General features: G+C 41.7%; 1 protein-coding gene and 1 long non-coding RNA gene across 2 annotated transcripts in view; one reads left to right on the forward strand and one right to left on the reverse strand.

Moving 5' to 3' along the window:
- Positions 1–9,584, forward strand: part of LOC105885366 (uncharacterized) — a 28,612-nt gene extending 19,028 nt beyond the window's left edge. The window contains exon 3 of the long non-coding RNA XR_001160646.3: positions 9,500–9,584. This is a non-coding gene — a long non-coding RNA (uncharacterized LOC105885366). The remainder of the gene's footprint in view (positions 1–9,499) is intronic.
- ANKH (ANKH inorganic pyrophosphate transport regulator) overlaps positions 1–18,671 on the reverse strand; it is a 148,216-nt gene that overhangs the window by 87,531 nt on the left and 42,014 nt on the right. The window lies entirely within an intron of this gene.

Consider the following 18,671-nt stretch of genomic DNA (forward strand, 5'->3'; position numbering starts at 1 on the left):
CAGTGAGGTGCCTGCTGTATCTCCCAGTGGATGACTGCAAGTTCTAGGCAGAGAGAGGGGTCATCTATCCTTCGTGCTCCCTGCACTTAGAACAGTTCTTGGCTCCACACAAATATTTGCTGAATGGCAGAATGAATGAATCTGTAAAAGTCTATGATTGATTGGCAAGTAGGAAGCAGGGAAGGAGCCAGCCAGAGTGAGACTATGTATCTATTTAATGTTTACTTTGTTTCTTTAGTAAAAATAATTCAAGGGATGGACTGCAAGTTGTCGTTGGAGCCTCAAAGGGGTTGAAGATTGGAATAAAATTTTGGGACACTACTGCTGCCTTTTCTAAATAAGATATATTCTTGCCTAGGTACGGACATACAGTTGAGGAAATGGATGCTTTATATATATTTTTAAACAGAGAAATAAAGACTCATTATCAGTACTCATTGACAGTTCATATAGGGTGAAACCAGATGGAGAATCAACAAGAGTAGGATCTAGTTCTTTCTCTGGCACAACTAGCTTTGGGATATTAGGGAAGTTACTGCGTCATCTCGTGTGTTCTGATGCCCTCAGAGGGCCTCTGATTATGTGGCTCTCATTTGTATGATAGCCTAAGGCAGTTGGAGATGACCAAGGTTTGACTCTTTAGCCTTCCTTGCTTTAGATATTTCTTCAGAGGTATCTAGTTTGCATGGAATTTGCCTGGCCTTCCTTAATTATCTGTTGTCTGCAGGCCCGATCCATACATTTCTTTCCATTTTAGACAGTATCTCTTACTGATTAATTAACATAATGTTATAAAAGCTAGATGTACAATTTTGTAGATTGTTCCAACTGGCTGCAAATATATTGACCCTCCCTTGCTACACAGTCAGGACAATATTGTTACCAGATAGCATGTGCTGTTGTTTACCTGGTAAAGCCAGACACCCTACATAACCAGGTGTCTCTCAATAGGCGGTTTTGCCTGTGCTTCTAAGTACTCTGATTAGCATTGAGATAGGTGTTTTGGGAAGATCTATATAATATTAATAGGTAATTGCTGACTTGTTTATAATCTAGATGGGGAGACAAGGTAAATGTATAAAACATACAATACAAGTAGACATAGCTGTGCAACTTGGGTGTAACTTGGCAGCCATAATTTTTGATTCTTCTACACTTCTGCCATTTTAACACATTTGTCTGGAGAACACTACAAGTACAAGCAGACTAATTCATTAGCTGTTGAAAAAAACTAAAACATTAATCAATTAAAGAGAATTATCTCTCCCTCACAACCTGCCCCACTCAAACCCACCCCCCCCAAACTGTAAATATCCCCTTATAAAACATATTTGGGTGGGAAAAAACCCAATCTATATGAGCCTACTGTTTATTCAGGGTTAAAACAGCAGACTTAAATGTTTTTAATGCAATGTTCACAATTTTGTTACCATTTAGTTATCTTGGAGTCCAACAGAACACTCCCAGCATAGCAGTCTCTGATGAGCATTTGCTAGTTTATCACTTGTGCTGAGGACCCTTTTCTGAAGAGGTCAGGGAGTGCCCAGTGTAGCTGCAGCAGGAGGTCATGCTCCTCTGCTGGGAGGGCAGGAATGACTCTGTGGACCATGAGCAACAGAGCAAGCGCGCCCGTGTGTGTGTTGTTCTTGGAGGCCCTTGCAATGGGAACAGCCATAGCGGCTCTTCTATTAGGTGTGATCATCAGTTTTAACTGTCCTCTTGTGACCTCTTGTAAGCATAAAAACAAAATGCTGGAAAAGGCACAAAGAATCCCTGAACTGACACCTGATAAAGTAACAAAGGGGAGAGAAACGCTGCAGGTAGTTATCTTTGCACTAGAGAATCTCTGCTCTAGGAAGCCCATGTTATTTTATATATAAAATGAGTTTTGTACATTTTGAGCAATACTGGTTGTTATGAATTCAGAAACAATAGTTCTACTTAAAAAAAAAAACAAACCCTCATTTTTAATTTTTTAAAATCTCATGTGATGACATACTTTTGGTATTCTCTTTCTTCCTGCTCAGGAATTACAACAACTACCAGAAAAAGTCACAGCTACTCAGTGGTCCTATGTGGTTTCCATGAGATTCTCCTTACTATGTTGTTGAGTCAACACGATGAGTTTGTGAGGGTTTAAGGATTACAATATTTCTTGAGCATTGTTTCCTTACGTACCAATCTTTAACTGAACCAGACGTGAGAAAGGTAAATTTATTAAAATGCATTCCATTTTTGTATGCATGCTTTGAAGGCATCTGCAGTACTGTCGTGTGCTTTATATTGTACATCTCTAAAATGAAGGCACTGGGTCCCCCTACAGTAAGTCTATATGGCAGCAAAGTGGCACATGGAACAGGGAGTGTTTAAATGCTTGGATGAGATGTGTGGACATCACAGCACAAAGCTCTTTTTTCCTCCAGTTTTCTAGTTCTCCTTGATACAAACTGTTCATGGGATGAAATGATACCTTTCTGCAGGTACGAAATACAGAAGCAAGCATGACCTGCAAATGTTCAGTTCTCATCTTTCTGGATTCCCCAGACATTTCAGGCTAAGGCTGGGGACCACCTGAATGAGAAGCCTCCAAAGAAAACTCTGGACCCACAGGAAATAGAAGGTGATGACCAGCTAGAAGGATCGTTCCTCTGAATCAGCCTGGTCTCAGTGTGACCCTAGAGTAGGCAAGGGGCTCCCGAAGCCAAACCAGAATTGAGATCTGAAACCAAGATTCTGTTCACAAAGGAGCCGACACAGGAAGTCAGTTTCGGAGGCCAGCTGAACTCAAGCCACAGACACGGGCTCTGTTTTCATTCTCTGGTGGCACTGGTGCCTGTGGTTCTGACTTCCTGGGTACTATGTACCACCCACAGCTTCTGGATCCCTCTAAAGGACGGAAGACGCAAGATGCAGTTCTGAATGTCATGGGGGGAGGAAAATGACTACTACAAAAGCATACAAATTATTAACTTTTAAAAAAACAGAAAGTAGAACAGCGATGAGCATGCTTGTACACGGCTGCACTGATAAGTGAGTTCAGAATTCGCTTTCATTGTTTGGAGCTTAAGGTACCCAGGTGACATGACTAATTACATTAACCATGAATTCCGTGCCTGGCCACTTATCCCAGCAATTGCAAGTCTCAGGAATCCCTTGCAGCACTAAGAAGCCACAGAGACAGCAGCATGTTTAACTTCTCCCTTCTGTCCCCTCAGAAGCCACTACTTGTCTGTGGTTCCCTGACTCCTTATTCCAGGATGGACTTTATGTTGCTAAATTTAAAAGTCTGCAAAAGAAAGAAAAAAGGCTTAGTATGAGATCAAACCTTATGAATCATTGCCAAGGTCATTTTTTATCTCTTCTATACCTAGGCTACCGGATGGCACAGGGCGTTCATAAAATTCCAGGTTCAGTGCTATCATTTCCGTGGAGACAAAATGTCACTTCACAGAGAATTATGGTTTCACCGGGGCACTGTGGGGTGAGGAAGGTAGGTGGGAAATAAATGGACTATAAAAAGCAGAAGATAAATTATGTTTGTGCAAGTACAGAGCATGATCCCTCAGGTACAGCCCACGCAGCCTCCTAAAGAAATTAACCTCTTTGGCCTGAGCAGCGCGTTGCATTCAGAGCACTTTAACTTGGCCGGTAACAAAACAGTTAGTTGGCGTTCAAGAGTCTCAGCTGTGCCAGTGACACAAGCTCAGCCATTTCACGTCCTTATTTATACAAGATGAAAAGACAGGGCTGACCAGTAACGACAGCACAGAGGCAGGGAAGGGGCAAAGAAGAGAAACCCGTGGTCTTAGTGGGCACCAGGACTCTTCTCTGACTTCTCCACTCAGGCACGCTCTTTCCCAAAGGAAGCCTTCATGTGCAATGCACCGCAGCAGTGGGAGGCAGGACTGCTGGTTTCAGCTCAGAAAAATCCCAGTATACTGTAGATCCCTTTGAATTGCCTTGTGGGTGTGTGCTGTTGGAACTAACGGCTTCAGAGCATTCTGATTATGTCACACATTGTCCCCAAATACAAGCAAATCACTAACCTTGTGTGGTAAGACAGCAACAAAAAGAATACTGAAACTCTGATGTTCAATCTGCTGAATTGTTAGTTTACTAACATTTTAACATATTTCTATTTCAGATGAAACCTCAAAACTTCTTTCCTTGTAGTCCCTTGGGTCTAACTTAAAGAGGAACTTGATACCAAAGTTCCTGTTTTCTGCTAAACAATTCCTGAGCACTGTTGATCCCTTTCCAAGCTCAGCAACAAAATCAGCCATGGCAGCAAGGTCTAGGCCTGGGATAACTCACTCGGTTTTTCATAAAGACTCTGTGCTCAGTATCATGCATCTGAATTCGGTTCCTTCTATTCTTAATCCTTCAAGGTTTGAAGACCACAGGACAAATTAAATGGCACCACTGTGGCTGATGAGAAGCACTTTTTAAAAGTTTGAATATAGAAAAAAATCTATTTTCCTAGTTCAATTCATGGTACTATCATCGTCCATTCTTCCCTCTCTATTTATTTCCCTCTATAAAATTCTTGCTGAGACACTTTTAATCCTTTGATCCTGAAGATAGTTGTTTCTGTTAAGAGCATTTATCTTAAAACAAAACAAAACAAAACAAAATTAGAAAGGGCCCCAGGAAGTTTGGAAACCAACAAGGGAAAACAGACTTTTCTCTAAGGGTTAAAATGTTTTTTCAAATTAAAACCAAAACCCCAAACTTACATCTTTTTACCAAAATGTAAGTAAATAGCGTAGTCAAATTTGGGGCAAATGTTTCTGATTGGGGCCATGCTCTCCAAACCCGCTTTCCCCGGCCCATGTTAACGCACAGCCAGCTCCTCCTCTGAGGGACCCCTGACTATTGTCACGCAGCCTCTAATGAGGCCTCCCAGTCTGGAAACAGACTGCACATGGGCATTCAGAACACCCCCAGCCCATAACGCTACAGACACTGAACAAACAGTTCTAGGGCATGTGGGTGACAAAGATCTTCTTCTTGACCAAACTTTAATCAGGCTCCTCTTTGGAGCCTCGTTTCCTTGTCCTTGGGCCAGTCTTCCGCCTGCCTAGTCCAGCTGCAGCAAGAATCCTGCTCAGTGAGTTTAGCCAGAATCCCCCCACCCCCGATATCTGGTCACCCTGGATGTCTGGTAAAGTTCCTTGTCTCCACCTTTGATACCTGAGCCCTTGGCCTGCCTTCAGCAAGAATCCTGTTAGGTTGGTTTATCTAGAGTCCTTGACCCTTGATATCTCCTCTTAGTGATTTTCCACCCACTGACCATTGCCTATAGATCCCCACTTGTCTTGGTGTTCAGAGTTGAGCCCTGTTTTTCTCCCCCGTGGGGATAATCTTGACACTGATGGCAATAGTGTCTTCCTTACCATTTTAGTAAGTGTCAGAATAATTTTTTCTTTAACATTGGGGGACAATCGAAAGATGAACAGGCCGGGCGCGGTGGCTCACGCCTGTAATTTTAGCACTCTGGGAGGCCAAGGGCGGGAGGATCGCTCAAGGTCAAGAGTTTGAAACCAGCTTGAGCAAGAGTGAGACCCCATCTTTACTAAAAATAGAAAGAAATTAATTGGCCAACTAAAAGTATATAGAAAAAATCAGCTGGGCATGGTGGCTCATGCCTGTAGAGCCAGCTACTTAGGAGGCTGAAGCAGGAGGATCGCTTGAGCCCAGGAGTTTGAGGTTGTTGTGAGCTAGGCTGACGCGACCGCACGGCTAGGGCAAGAGTGAGACTCTGTCTCAAAAATAAAATGAATAAAGTACAATCCTTGAACTCAAGTAATTGACAGTCTGTCTAGAAACACACGCAATGAACCAATGTGAACACAAGGCAGCACGAAATGAATGCTACCCACAGCAACAGAACAAGAAGAGTGCTATATTTCATCTTTATTCAGTATAACCATCCTGGTCATGTTAATATGTGGTTGAATAGGTCCTTCTTAGCATAACCCATTTTTCAGTGCATGTAAAAGTTTTAGGATGATACAGGGTATGTTAAAAATAGGCCCATAGATACTCACAGACTATGAATTTTGTCAAAAAATACTATGCGGATTAGTAATGTGAATTGTCACCTGAATTCCCTAGGGAAATGTTAAGTTTAGGTGGCTAAGTTTTGGGGAAAGAATTTAAATTCAGAAGAGTGATAAAAAGAAAGAAGGAGAAAAACAAAACGTGTAACAGTGTCCTCCGCATTGTGGTGTGAAGGTGATGGCAAAGTTGGGTGTCATTCTGGGAACCCCAGATGTGGAGAGGAGCTGTACCGACGGGCAGGCAGCAGGATGATCATCAATGCCTGCACCCTCCTGTGGGCCCCTGGCCAGTGTCCCTGGGGCTTCACTGGGACGCAGCCCCTAATCTGGATCTCTGCCACAGCCACGAACTCCAATTCTGTCTCTCCACTCTCCATTGCTTCTCCTCACTGCTACAGCATCGCCTGCTAGAAACATGCACAAGATCATGCTTCTTCCATCTTCGAAACCCATTAAGGACTCTCACTCCTACAACATAAATCTAAACTCCTACCCATGATGACCTGGGCCGTGTTCTTCCAGCCTCCCCTCCCACTGTGGGTCTCTGCACCCTGTGTTCCAGCCTCCCTGGGCACTCGCCAGCCGGAGCATCCCACCTGCACTTCTCTCCCTGGCTTGCAAGGCGCCACAGGCCAGACTCTCCTCCCTCCTGTTTTCCGCCTTATCCCAGTTCTACTCATCCTTCAGGACCAAGTTTGGATGCCGAGGTCCTCGAGACAGCATTTCATCTCTCACACCAGAATCCACCATGCCTTTTTCAGTATTGTTTTCATAGACAACTGTTCTCCCCTGCGTGACATTCTGACATTTATTTCATTCCTAGATAGCTTTATAAAGTTAGTTATTAATGTTTGTCTCCCTCACTAGATCAGAAATGACGTGAGGGCAGGAGACTGGTGAGTGTGTGTGATCAAAGTGCCAGCTCAGCTTCTAGCAAAAACCAGGTATCTAAAAATGCAACTGAATGGACCCCAAAGTGGATAGATTAAATTAGATTGTTTTTTGGTTGGTTTTTTTTTTTTGGTAGCTCAACAATCTATTTCCTAAACCAAGATGTATCTTATGGCATTCCTTGACTCAGACTCAAGGATACAACTTGAATCTATCCATCCAAGAATGTATATGAACAGTATAAACTTTCAACAATGCCTCCTGGGGGCACTGAATTCACTAATAGTCACCAATCCAGTTCTCTCTGCCTTCCTCCCTGCTCTCTAAATAAAACTACCTCCTTCAAATTTTACCAGGGGATGGGGTGGGGTGGGGGGGAGGGGGAGAGGGGAGGCGGTCCTAATTCCAGAATGCCATAAACAAGGCCTTTTTACTCTACCTGTACTTAAAAACACAACTGGAACATCTAACAGAGCTTTAGCCCTTCTAGTCTGAAAAGGCCTAAGCTTTGAAGCTGGTCTTAAACACCAGCATCACATCTCTGTCCTTTTAGACATGTCACTTGGCCCTCTCTGGAAATTCTGTAATTCTAGAAGCAAACTGTGTACAATGTTCTAGGTCTATGGCTTTCTAGAAAAGTAAGGGAACATTTTGTTTCACTTTCAATATCCTCTACTTAATGATACCCACTGGGCTATAGAGCAGGACCTCCAGGCTAATGTCTTCAAGAGAGACTACAAGTCTCTCTTGGGTTGTATTGCATACAAGGACTTAAAAGTTAGTGTCCATAGTGCTGTAATAACAGGGACATGCCCCCATAAATCCACTAGTTAAGTGGTGCCTGGGCTGAAGCTCATCTGTATGTATGTTGGTGAAATGTGCATGTGTAAACAGGTCTGTCTGTATTTTGTAGAACAAGAACACGCCACTGCCCTGAAATTGCTCACTGATAGTCACTCTCATCACTGGAGTCTTAGCTACTTCACCATTTACTTTCACCCATCGATCATTATAAAATCATAAAAGATCTTGAGGTCTGGAATGATTTGGGACTCCCATCATTTCTACACATCCCTGGCTATGTGCTAGTTCTCTGGTTCTTGTGCCTAAGTCACTGGTTCTTGTGCCTAAGTCATCGGTTCTCATGGATGGCAAACTACTCATTAGCCCTTGCCAAGGAGTATTCTTTATTTATGCAATAATAACCTCAGCCAGGCTCCAAACAGAAAAAGGAGCACACAGTGTACATACAAAGACGGGGCCATGAGGTGGAAAGACACAATGACCATAAGTGTCCAGGAGCACAGAGTCACTGCAGACTTCAGAGCCAAATACTATTAAATACAAGTCAGAAAGGGTTGGGACTTTTGCCTGGTTGAGTCTAGCCCCTCTTACAGTAACAATCAAGGGCTCTGGCCAGTGAGCCAGTCAAGGCCAATGGTAGACAGTGGACGATGGACAGGTTATTGTTGGAAATGGCCAGTTCTGAGTTCCAGCCCTATTTTTCTGTTTGCCCTTCCCGATTTACTAGGTTGCCCAATCCTGGTTTCCAGATGGGTTTAGAATAATAAGTTTGACAAATCACTAAAGATAAGCTGATGGAAAACTATCTCTGACCTATAAAACACCCGGTTGGTATTGTCATATGGAAAGCACATTATGCTAAATTCCTTTCTTTTCCAAACCTCAACATATTTTACTTTACTTTGTTGATCCTAAAGAGGTAGGAGGAAAGAGGTCAGAGGTCATTGTCTTAGGCGAGGACAGTCTACTTCTGGATCTGCACATCTGAGCAAGTAGCCTCTGCGGGCCTCAGTTTCCTCATATACAAAATCAAAGCGGACTGATTTAGAAGCTCAGAGAGAGAAGCTACTTCAAACAGGTCTAAGTTAATTTCTTTTATTTTTTTATTTTTTATTTTTTGAGACAGAGTCTCACTCTATTGCCCAGGCTAGAGTGCCGTGGCATCAGCCTAGTTCACAGCAACCTCAAATTTCTATGCTCAGAAGATCCTCCTGCCTCAGCCTCCCAAATAACTGGGACTACAGGCATGCACCACCATGCCCGGCTAATTTTATATATATGTATATATGTATGTGTGGTGTGTGTGTGTGTGTGTGTATATATTTTTTTTAAGTTGGCCAATTAATTTCTTTCTGTTTTTAGTAGAGATGGGGTCTTGCTCTCGCTCAGGCTGGTTTCAAACTCCTGACCTTGAGCGATCCAACCACCTTGGCCTCCCAGAGTGCTAAGATTACACAGGTATGAGCCACTGCGCCTGGCCAGGTCTAAGTTTAATGTTTTCTGATCCTCAAATAGCTTCATGCAAGACTTTTCTTCCTCACAATGCTTGTACTCCCAATAATCTGATTTAGTGTCAGTGACTCGGGGTATAAGAAAGAAATATGACCCAGCGTGAGAGGAAGGGATGCTTCAGTTTAGAAACTGTCAATCTCTGAAGTGAGAATAAGTCATGACTGTCTTATAAGGGAGATGTAAAAGTCTTGGAGATGACTCGTGTCTCTGGCTCTATTCTCTCACCAAAGGGTTTTATTCGGGCATCAATATTTTCAAGAGGCTCAAGCCTTTCCGCCGTCTTTCTTGGAACATTTATGTCAAGCACACCTGACCATTCCTAAGGAAAGTCTCTGTAACAGACTGGTCTGGTACCAAGAAAAGCTTCTCAAACATTCACCCAACCAAGAGGCGGGACAGTCAACACTGCAAGCCACGAGCAAACAAACTCTCCTACAGGGAAAAGAAAAACACTCATTTGGGACGCGGCCAAAGAGAGGACCGCGGGCCCGGCGCTCAAGCTTATACCTGACCGTCTGCGTCTCAGCTGTTTTACGTGGACTGCTGTGAGTTTCTGCCCAGCACAATTTTTAAATTAAATATAACATACAACCTGCTTTGATGATTCTGTAGCACAATGTTTTCTAAATTCTAATATTTCACTGGATAAAATGCTTCAATTCCTTTAGACAAGAGCGCTCATTTTTCTGTTGTTTTTGCCAAATAGGCAGATGGAAAGGATGTACCGTGCGAGAGTCTAGGATTGGGCACTGCGGGGTAGAAGTGATGAATCCAAGCTTACTGATCCTGTTTGCTTTCTGTGGTGCCTTCTGGCAGCCTGTGTTAGATGTGTCACAGGCTGTCTGGCCACGCACGGTGCTTGGTGACGGTGGTGGATTTCGACGTGTGACGCTAAAACGCCAGGGAGGAAAGTGACAGAAACTGTTAAAAATGAGTGGAAATGAGTAAAATGGAAGGATGAAAATAAGAAGAACAAAAAGAGAATGAAAGAAAAAACAAAGAGCCCAGAGAACTTAATAAAGAATAAAGGCATTCTGAACTACCATGAGATGGGATACAATTGTAGTGTGACATTAATCTTCTTCCAGTTATATGCCCTGTGTCTCCCCCACCCGCCCCCAGACTGCCTAACTAGCTTTCTTCTTACTGCTCTCTCCTCGCTGTATTTACCCTACAGGGAAGGAGTCAAGAAGACGGTCTTGACAAAGTGTGACACCTGCCATCACTGCATATGTTTAGGTTCACAAGCGGGAAGAATCAAAAGGGTGCTATGTCCCCAGGGCATTTTGTGTAGTGATCTGTTCCCAGGTGGCAGTGATATCTCCAACAAGTCTACATGACCTGTACATAGCTTCACCTGAATAGAGGTGTCAACCACACTTCCATTGTAAAAAAAAAAAACAAAGAGTTCCTTGTAATAGGAGCAGTCAAATGTAAAACGTAAAGGCCAATGCAAACAAAGCAAGATTTAAAGAAACCAATGGCTAGCAAGGGAGTGTATCTATCTCAGTAGTCTGCCCATAACCGTTATAATTCATTATGCACCCAGATGAGGCCTTTAGATCTTTTCTCTCACCTATTTTATCTACATGGAAGCCCAGAGGTTGACCCTATTCCATAGTTAAGTCTTTATCATTATCCAATAGAACTGGCAGGAGGAAAAAGTCCCACCCTCCCCACTCCATCCATCTCTCCCTCCTGCTGTGAGGGAGAGAATGGTCTCATTCTCTCTCTCTCTCTCTCTCTCTCTCTCTCTCTCCCCTTAATGAGGCAGAAGCAGAATAAAGGATCACAGTCCTGTAAATGCATTTGTGCACACTGGTTTCCACACTACCCCTAGTCTTAAGGTTGCCACTTTACTAATGGAAATGTAGCAACTCTGCCCCTCATTCTCTCACAAAGAAATAAAATACGTCACTAAAACATTTTCATTCTGGCCTCTGCCTTTTTGAAATATGCACCCAATGGACACTCAGTAGAGGATACCTTTTAGCAAAGGCCTGAACCTAGAACTTATATTGAATTGCTTCTGAAGAGCTTCTTTTGGAAAAAGCTAATTTTCTTAAATCATAAAATACGCTATTCTAAAGGCAAACAGACATATTACAGTTTTTTTTCCTATATATTTTTAGTTGTCCAATTAATTTCTTTCTATTTTTTAGTAGAGATGGGGGGTCTCTCTCTAGCTCAGGCTGGTTTCAAACTCCTGACCTTGAGCGATCCAACCACCTTGGCCTCCCAGAGTGCTAGGATAACAGGTGTGAGCCACCAAGCCCGGCCAACATATTATATAGTTTTAACACAGAGATTGAAAGTGGCTTCACTATACGGCACTGAAGGCTCAGCTCTGAATGGGGAGTCAACGACCATGCTGCTGGCATGAGCCACCCGTATCTGGTGCAAACGGGCACTGCAGCCCAGTGTCCAGAAAGAGCTCATGTAGTCCTGGAAAGGAACTGTCTGAGGATTCCCATAATTATCTCCAGAAAAATGAAATACTGAAATTACATTTTATTCTGTACTCTTAACCTCTCTCTTTTATATAACTTGTAAAATAACATCATTGAGGATAGACATCTGGAAAGAAAACAGGCTGACACACAAGTCTATGCACCCAGATCTATATGGGATTATATTATTGTAATGCTGCTGTAATACTCATGAAAATTTACAAGGGCCTGGGCTTTCTAATGAAATAAGCCTCTGGATGGGGGCCAACATTCACACAAGGAGGCCCTCTCTGCAGTAACAGTGGCTCAATAAGGTTACAATGTAATTCTGTCTTATATTCACTGCAGTATGTTTATTTCTGCCATAGAGAGACCTATTTTCTATGCAAACTTCCATTGACTTCCTGCAAGTGGATTAAAATACATTAAGCCTAAGTCTAATAAACTTTGCAACTCAGTATACACCATCAATGGGAGAGACATGCCCACATATTTTGAGCCAAACGTCATGATGTAAAATAAGGACATCTTACTCTTGTAGAAATGAGAAACTTAGTATTTTATAAAGTTTAAGGCCAGATTTTATACTTTGGTTGTAACCATAATAAAACGTGTATACAATAGTATTAAAATAAACAATGAACTTTCTAAGTAAGTATAAACTTCAGTTCTAACCATAGGGTTTACTTTAGCCTTAGATCTAATGCAGTGTTTTTTAGTTTCTTCTTTTTTAGTTTCTTCTGGGTTGAATGAAATTAGAACTTACTGTGTATTATTCTACAATAACATTGTCCTAAAGTTTTAATATATGGGCGTTCTATGTAACTTATTATCTTGTTAAAGAAAAAAGTTATTCTGACACTTGTTAAAATGGTAAGGAAGACTTTATTCAGCACTATTGTGATAGAGGGAAGAGTTCAGGGCTCAACTCTAAATACAAAGAACAAGTGGGGACTGCAGCCCACAAGCAGAGTGAGGGGATCAGGGGATGGAAAATTACTAAGAGGTGGCATCAAAGTTAGGGGATTCTTGCTAAACTGACCTAACAGGATTCTTGCTGAGGGCAGGCCAAGAACCAAACACTAAGGGTGGGGAAATGAGGAACCTGATCAGATATCAAAGGCATCAGATACCAAGGATAGGAGGAGTCTCATTAAACTGATTGAGCAGGATTCTTGCCAAAAGCAGATCAGGTAAGGATAGACCTGGAGGTTGAGAAGGTGGCCCAGAAGGAGCCTAAGTAAAGCTTAGCCAAGGAGAGAATCTTTGTCAGTTTCTATCATGCAAAAAATTCAAGCTATTAAACTTCAAAAATATGCCAAGACTTTATGAATGCCTGACATCATATGGATGATAGATTTGTGAGTTTGTAGATACATTTCAAGTTAATTCCAAGCACCATGCCTCTATTACTAATCCCTTGAGGGTAAAGTTTGGTAATCTAGCCAAACTTCCCTCTCCAATCAAAAGTAATAAACTCAAAGGTCACAGTTTCTTTGAAATGAAAGCCATCTGGTTGACAACAACAGCCTTCGTAATTGGCCAGGAAGACAGGGAATGTTATCACCTCACTTAGATTAACAGTAACAGCTCTTTGACTCTGAAAATGGAATGACATAAAATAGTTCATATTCCACAGAAGCCAGGGAGGCAAATCAGATCAGATAAAGACCCTGTGACACGTTCTGGCTTTGAGTTCACACTAATTGTTTTTGGTAATTATGGTTTATACTTGCTGTAAGGGCTGCAAAGCATTTGAAATGGCATTAAGTTTTCCACTGACCCTACCAAATTGAAACATAAACATTCACTAAGCAAAACTTCCACATTTTCAAGGGGAAAAGCCCAACACGATAAAAACAGCCTTTAGTTGAAAAGTAATAACTAAAGAAAGCATGGTGTGTAACTGGAGTCTTTAATTTCTACTGTATCCCATCCATGTGGCTATGGCAACAGCAGAACCAGATATATGAGTGAAAAAAGGAATCTTTTACATTAAGGCTCTCTGATGTGGATTTTTAATTTTCCTTAGAAAATGAGTAGCATCAGATCAGTGTTTGCAGGGGTTTTATTTTTTTCTTTTTTCCATGAAAATAAAGTCAAACTCTGCTACGGAACAGCATTTGACTTGTGCAAATAAACATCAGAAATAAGGTTATATTTCCCAGAAAGACCTGTCAACATTTTCCTTTTCAAGAACTGACATTTATGTAGTCTTGGGGAGATGAAGAGGCATGTCAGATGATCCCTTTCTTCCTCCTATCTGAAGCTGCCATCAAACCATGAATGGACCTGCGCTGTCAAATGCAGCAACCACTGCCCACACGTGGCTACTGAGCATTTGAAACTGGTCTGAAGGGAGAGGTGCTGTTAGTAGAAGCACGCTGGCTTTCAAAGACTTAGCACACACAAAAAAAGTATTTCCATTGGGTGTGGTGGCTCACACCTGTAATCCTAGCACTCTGGGAGGCCAACACAGGAGGATCACTCAAGGTCAGGAGTTCAAAACCAGCCTGAGCAAGAGCGAGACCCCGTCTCTACTAAAAATAGAAAGAAATTAATGGGCCAACTAAAATATATAGAGAAAAAATTACCCGGGCATGGTGGCTCATGCCTATAGTCCCAGCTACTGGGGAGGCTGATGAAGAAGGATCACTTGAGCCCAGGAGTTTGAGGTTGCTGTGAGCTAGGCTGACGCCACGGCACTCTAGCCTGGGCAACAGAGTAAGACTCTGTCCCAAAAAAGAAAAAAAAAAAAAAAAAGTATCTCAATAATAATTTTATTTTGATTACATGTTGAAATGGCAGTATTTTGGATATACTGGGTTAAACAGAGTACTAAAATTAATTACACCTGCTTATTTTTACTTTTTAAATAAGGCTACTAGAAAACTTTGAATATATTTGTGGCTCGTATTACACTTCTGTTGGACAGTGCTGCATGAGACACTTCTTTGGGGGAGGCTGTTTTTCCCAGCCATCTGAACAGAACGAATATTTCACACTTCAGAAATAGCTCTACCAGCTGAATCACACAATGACCCTACGTTGGGCCCATCTGCTCAGATACCGATTCAACTCTGTTACATAAATCTTTTTAATGTATATAAAAAGGTAGTGGATTTCATTTTTCAAGACATACAGCATGAATTCAGAAGCAATACTAACTGCAGTAGTAAAAAAACTCTGCCAATAAACAACAGAAACTTCATGAATACAAATCTTCAAATCCAAGAAATACATGAAAACCACTTTTGCCCTTTTCTTGTGCCCTAAGTACCTGCCATTAAATACCACTATTACAGTTATTAATTTGAGGTTATCTGGGCTTGGTGATATGAAGTATACACTATTATGTAATTTTACAACACTAAATAAAACCAAATATTCAATTACACATCTGACACTGAATATCTGTTGCAAAGGGCAAAGCAGGAACTTCAGTGATTACTGGTAACAGTGGCCTGGGTAGTCAGAAAGATGAATCGATACTATTTTATACTTATAAGAAAGTAACTTTATTCTATTGGTCTCAAGTGCTTTGAACTGTGATTCATTTAAATGTCAGTATGTCTATCTCCCAGGGTATCAGGAATAACAACAGTAATAATTTTGAAATAAAAATGTTTCTTACAAATGAAAGATCCTATTTATAAAATGAATGATTTGCAATGTTACACAGCAAGAAAGTGATCACAGCATGGAGTTTGAGTGGGTGATCCTCCTGTAAATAGTTCAGTAATTGAGAGACAGAGAGAGGGAGGAGTGGGTATTTTCAAGCAAACTGGAGATCAAAACTCCCAAATGACTTCCAAGTTCACAGCCTCTGACGCATAAAAAGAAGAAGTCATTTCCACATTTAAACATTCCTTTCTTCCTGTGGTGCTGCTGCTGCCCAGATAAACAGGCAGCAGACAGAAACCCACTGAACAAGTAGGTGGTGTGCAGGAATATCTCATACTGACCAAGAGTCTGCAGAACATGCAGACAGCCCCGACTCTAGAAAAAAAACCCCATCTCCATTACGTTTTGTCTCCACAAATAAAGGCTGAAATGATCTGTTTCCAGCAGGACCATCCTTCCTTGAAAGAAGAAAAAAATAAGCTCTTCTGAACTATAGGAAAAAATGAAAAAGTGGTGAAAACAGATTTTTTTCAAGTTTCTTATTGCCAAAAAGAAAAAAAATTAGTTGAGCAACCCCCCCCCCCAGAAAAGAAAGATTTGTCTGCTACATACAACTTGTTCTTGTTTGAAACTCAAAACCAAAACAGGACTAGAAGCCTAAAAAGCAAAAATGACTGGATGATTTTTTCCAAGAATAGAAATATAAAAAAGGGGTTTCTTTTAATGTTAAAATTAAGCTGCATTTAAATTAGGAAGAAATGATAATGCTCGTCCGTGCTCCTGAAATCTAAAACACAACAGCTCAGGGTGCCATAGAACCAAGCAAAACCCTCAATATTCGTTCATGGAATGAGAATAACTGTGTTATGTCAATCCTGAAAAATAAGCAGTCATTTCCAAACAATGCAAGTTAATGAATACAATGAAAAGTCCTACAGTTTCTGAGATCATTTAATCAGCTTATAGGAGGAGTGACTGCCAACACTCCTGGTTGCCAACGTGTTATAAAAAGGTCCCTGGCACTGTAAGGATCAGGTCCAAGTCCAAAATCTCTATTAAATTACCACTGTTACAGCCCATGGAGTCAGCCCTGGACACGTCTGTGTTCTGCCTGGCCCCCAACTTGAGCCTGGGCTGTGAGAGCTCATACCAGAGCCTCCCCGTGCCCCTGCCCCAGCTCTGGCTGCACACCCTGAAAGGTGAGCAATAAATATCACTTTCTGGGCTCAATGAAAATTACTTTGAAGAACAAATGTGATAAAGAATATTATAACTTTGCACAGGTGAAAATGCTTTGGGATTAGAGGCGAAAGGCATGACGTGATTACCCTCTTAGTGTTGGACAGAGAGGATGGTCTGCCTAATTGTTCCTCATTTTTTTTATAAACCAAAACAAAGCAGCATGGAAAAGAAAAAAACCACGTGCCCATAGAACAAATATTGAGGAATAGGTGCTTTCCTCATTCGGCTACCATTACCGGGATTTTCAAAAGGCAGATGAGGCCACACAAATGACTGGGCAAACACCCAACTCTCTGGTGGCTTAGCCAAAAGTCTTTAAGTAGATACTTGGGCACACAGAAATTCTAATTACTCAGCTATTCCATGGCCTATCAAAACTCTTTGTACCACTACACATCTGCTGCTGCTTCCATCTGACATCTGTTTAAATCTCCACTTCTCGGGGCTTTTACAAACACATCTCAGTTCCATAGAGGGAATGAACTCCGCGGAACAAATACAGCCGGCAATGAGCTGACTCATCTGGACTGATCACGCGGGCTCTCTTCTCTTCACACTGTCCTTGTAGATGTACAGGGGACACGGAATTGCGCCTTCGTCTTTTTTCTCTATGATGCCATATGTGAAAAATTAAAGCACAAAGACCAGTGACTAAACGTCTATGATTAAAGTGTTAACGGCAGCTCTAAGTAAGGGGCCTAACGAATTCTGCAAGGAATAACTAAGCAGATATTAAGAGGTTAAGATACTAAAGCCACTTTTCCAGACTAATGCAATGTACGCATGGTTAAACTGATAATAAACACAGCATGTTTCTCTAAGCAAATAATTAAAGTAAACCAAAGGATAAAGTACACACCAATGTGTGTTTTTCCATGCACATGTGTATTAGGTTTTCTTCAACCACCCAGCTCATGACAAATTAATGGGTACTGTTATCAGGTATAGTGAACCCCCTGTACTAGATTCTCTTCTGCTATATAGCTGCATTTGGTCCCCCTAAAAAAAGAAATGGACAACTAAGTTCTCTCTCTACCAAATTTTACCAGGTTAGGGATTAAAGGGCCAATGAAAAAGACCAACCAGCAGTTTTTTTTAATCCTGTTTGTGATTCTTCATCAACTCATATTTGCTCATTTGGATTAATGACATCTCTGTAATTTAGTTTCTTCATCCAATAAATGGGTTTAAGTCTGGTACCTACCTTATAAAGGCTGTGGTAATAATTAAATAAATTAATTTCATCTTATTAAATAAGATCAAATAAGTAAGTGACTTAGTATTTGGTACACAGTAAATGCTCCGTAAACATTAGCTTTCCTTATTTTATTTGGAAATGATAATGTAGAATTTTTGCAGGAATATTAGAATTTGAATGTTGCATGTCAAATAAGGGAGTAAATTTTCATATTGATTCTTAAACTCAAAAAATGTTTATGCTTCATACTGACACCATAAACTGAAGTCAAAATCAATTTGCCATCCACGTTCTGACCAATACCCATGTCCTTCTTTGCTTTGTGGGCCCACAGCTAAACTACATTTCCCACTTTCCTCTGCAGTTAGGTGGAGCCATGTGACCATTTCTGGCCAATGGAAAATGGGAGGCGTAATGAATGTGTAATGACGTAAGTAGAATGTAGCAGGAGTAGTGAAGTAGTGGAGCCAATGAAATGTGGGACATGACAGGATGTGAGAGGTTGACCCCTAAGAACTCCTCTCCCCTCACCTGCTGGCTAGACACTAAAAATCAGTGAATAATCCAGAGGCCCTAGAATATGCGTCCTCAAACTAGGGCCCGAGGGCCACATGCGGGCCGCCTAGCACATTTATCCGGCCCTCCAGGTGTTTTTGCCACGGCTGCTTGTCCTGCTTAGCAGCCGACTTGTCCCGGGCCCACAGTGCGCACTCTCCAATGGTCTGAGGGACAGTGAACTGGCCCCCTGTTTAAAAAGTTTGTGGACCCCTGCCCTAGAACATGGCCAGACTCTTATCTACAAGAAGCCTAGATTCCTGGCTGTCCCCATGGAGCAGAGTCACCTCACTGACCTGGGCTAAGTGGCTGAGCTGTCACCATTGTGTGCTC

This window comes from Microcebus murinus, chromosome 11 (genome assembly GCF_040939455.1).
Source record: "Microcebus murinus isolate Inina chromosome 11, M.murinus_Inina_mat1.0, whole genome shotgun sequence".
In the NCBI taxonomy this organism is placed as follows: domain Eukaryota; kingdom Metazoa; phylum Chordata; class Mammalia; order Primates; family Cheirogaleidae; genus Microcebus; species Microcebus murinus.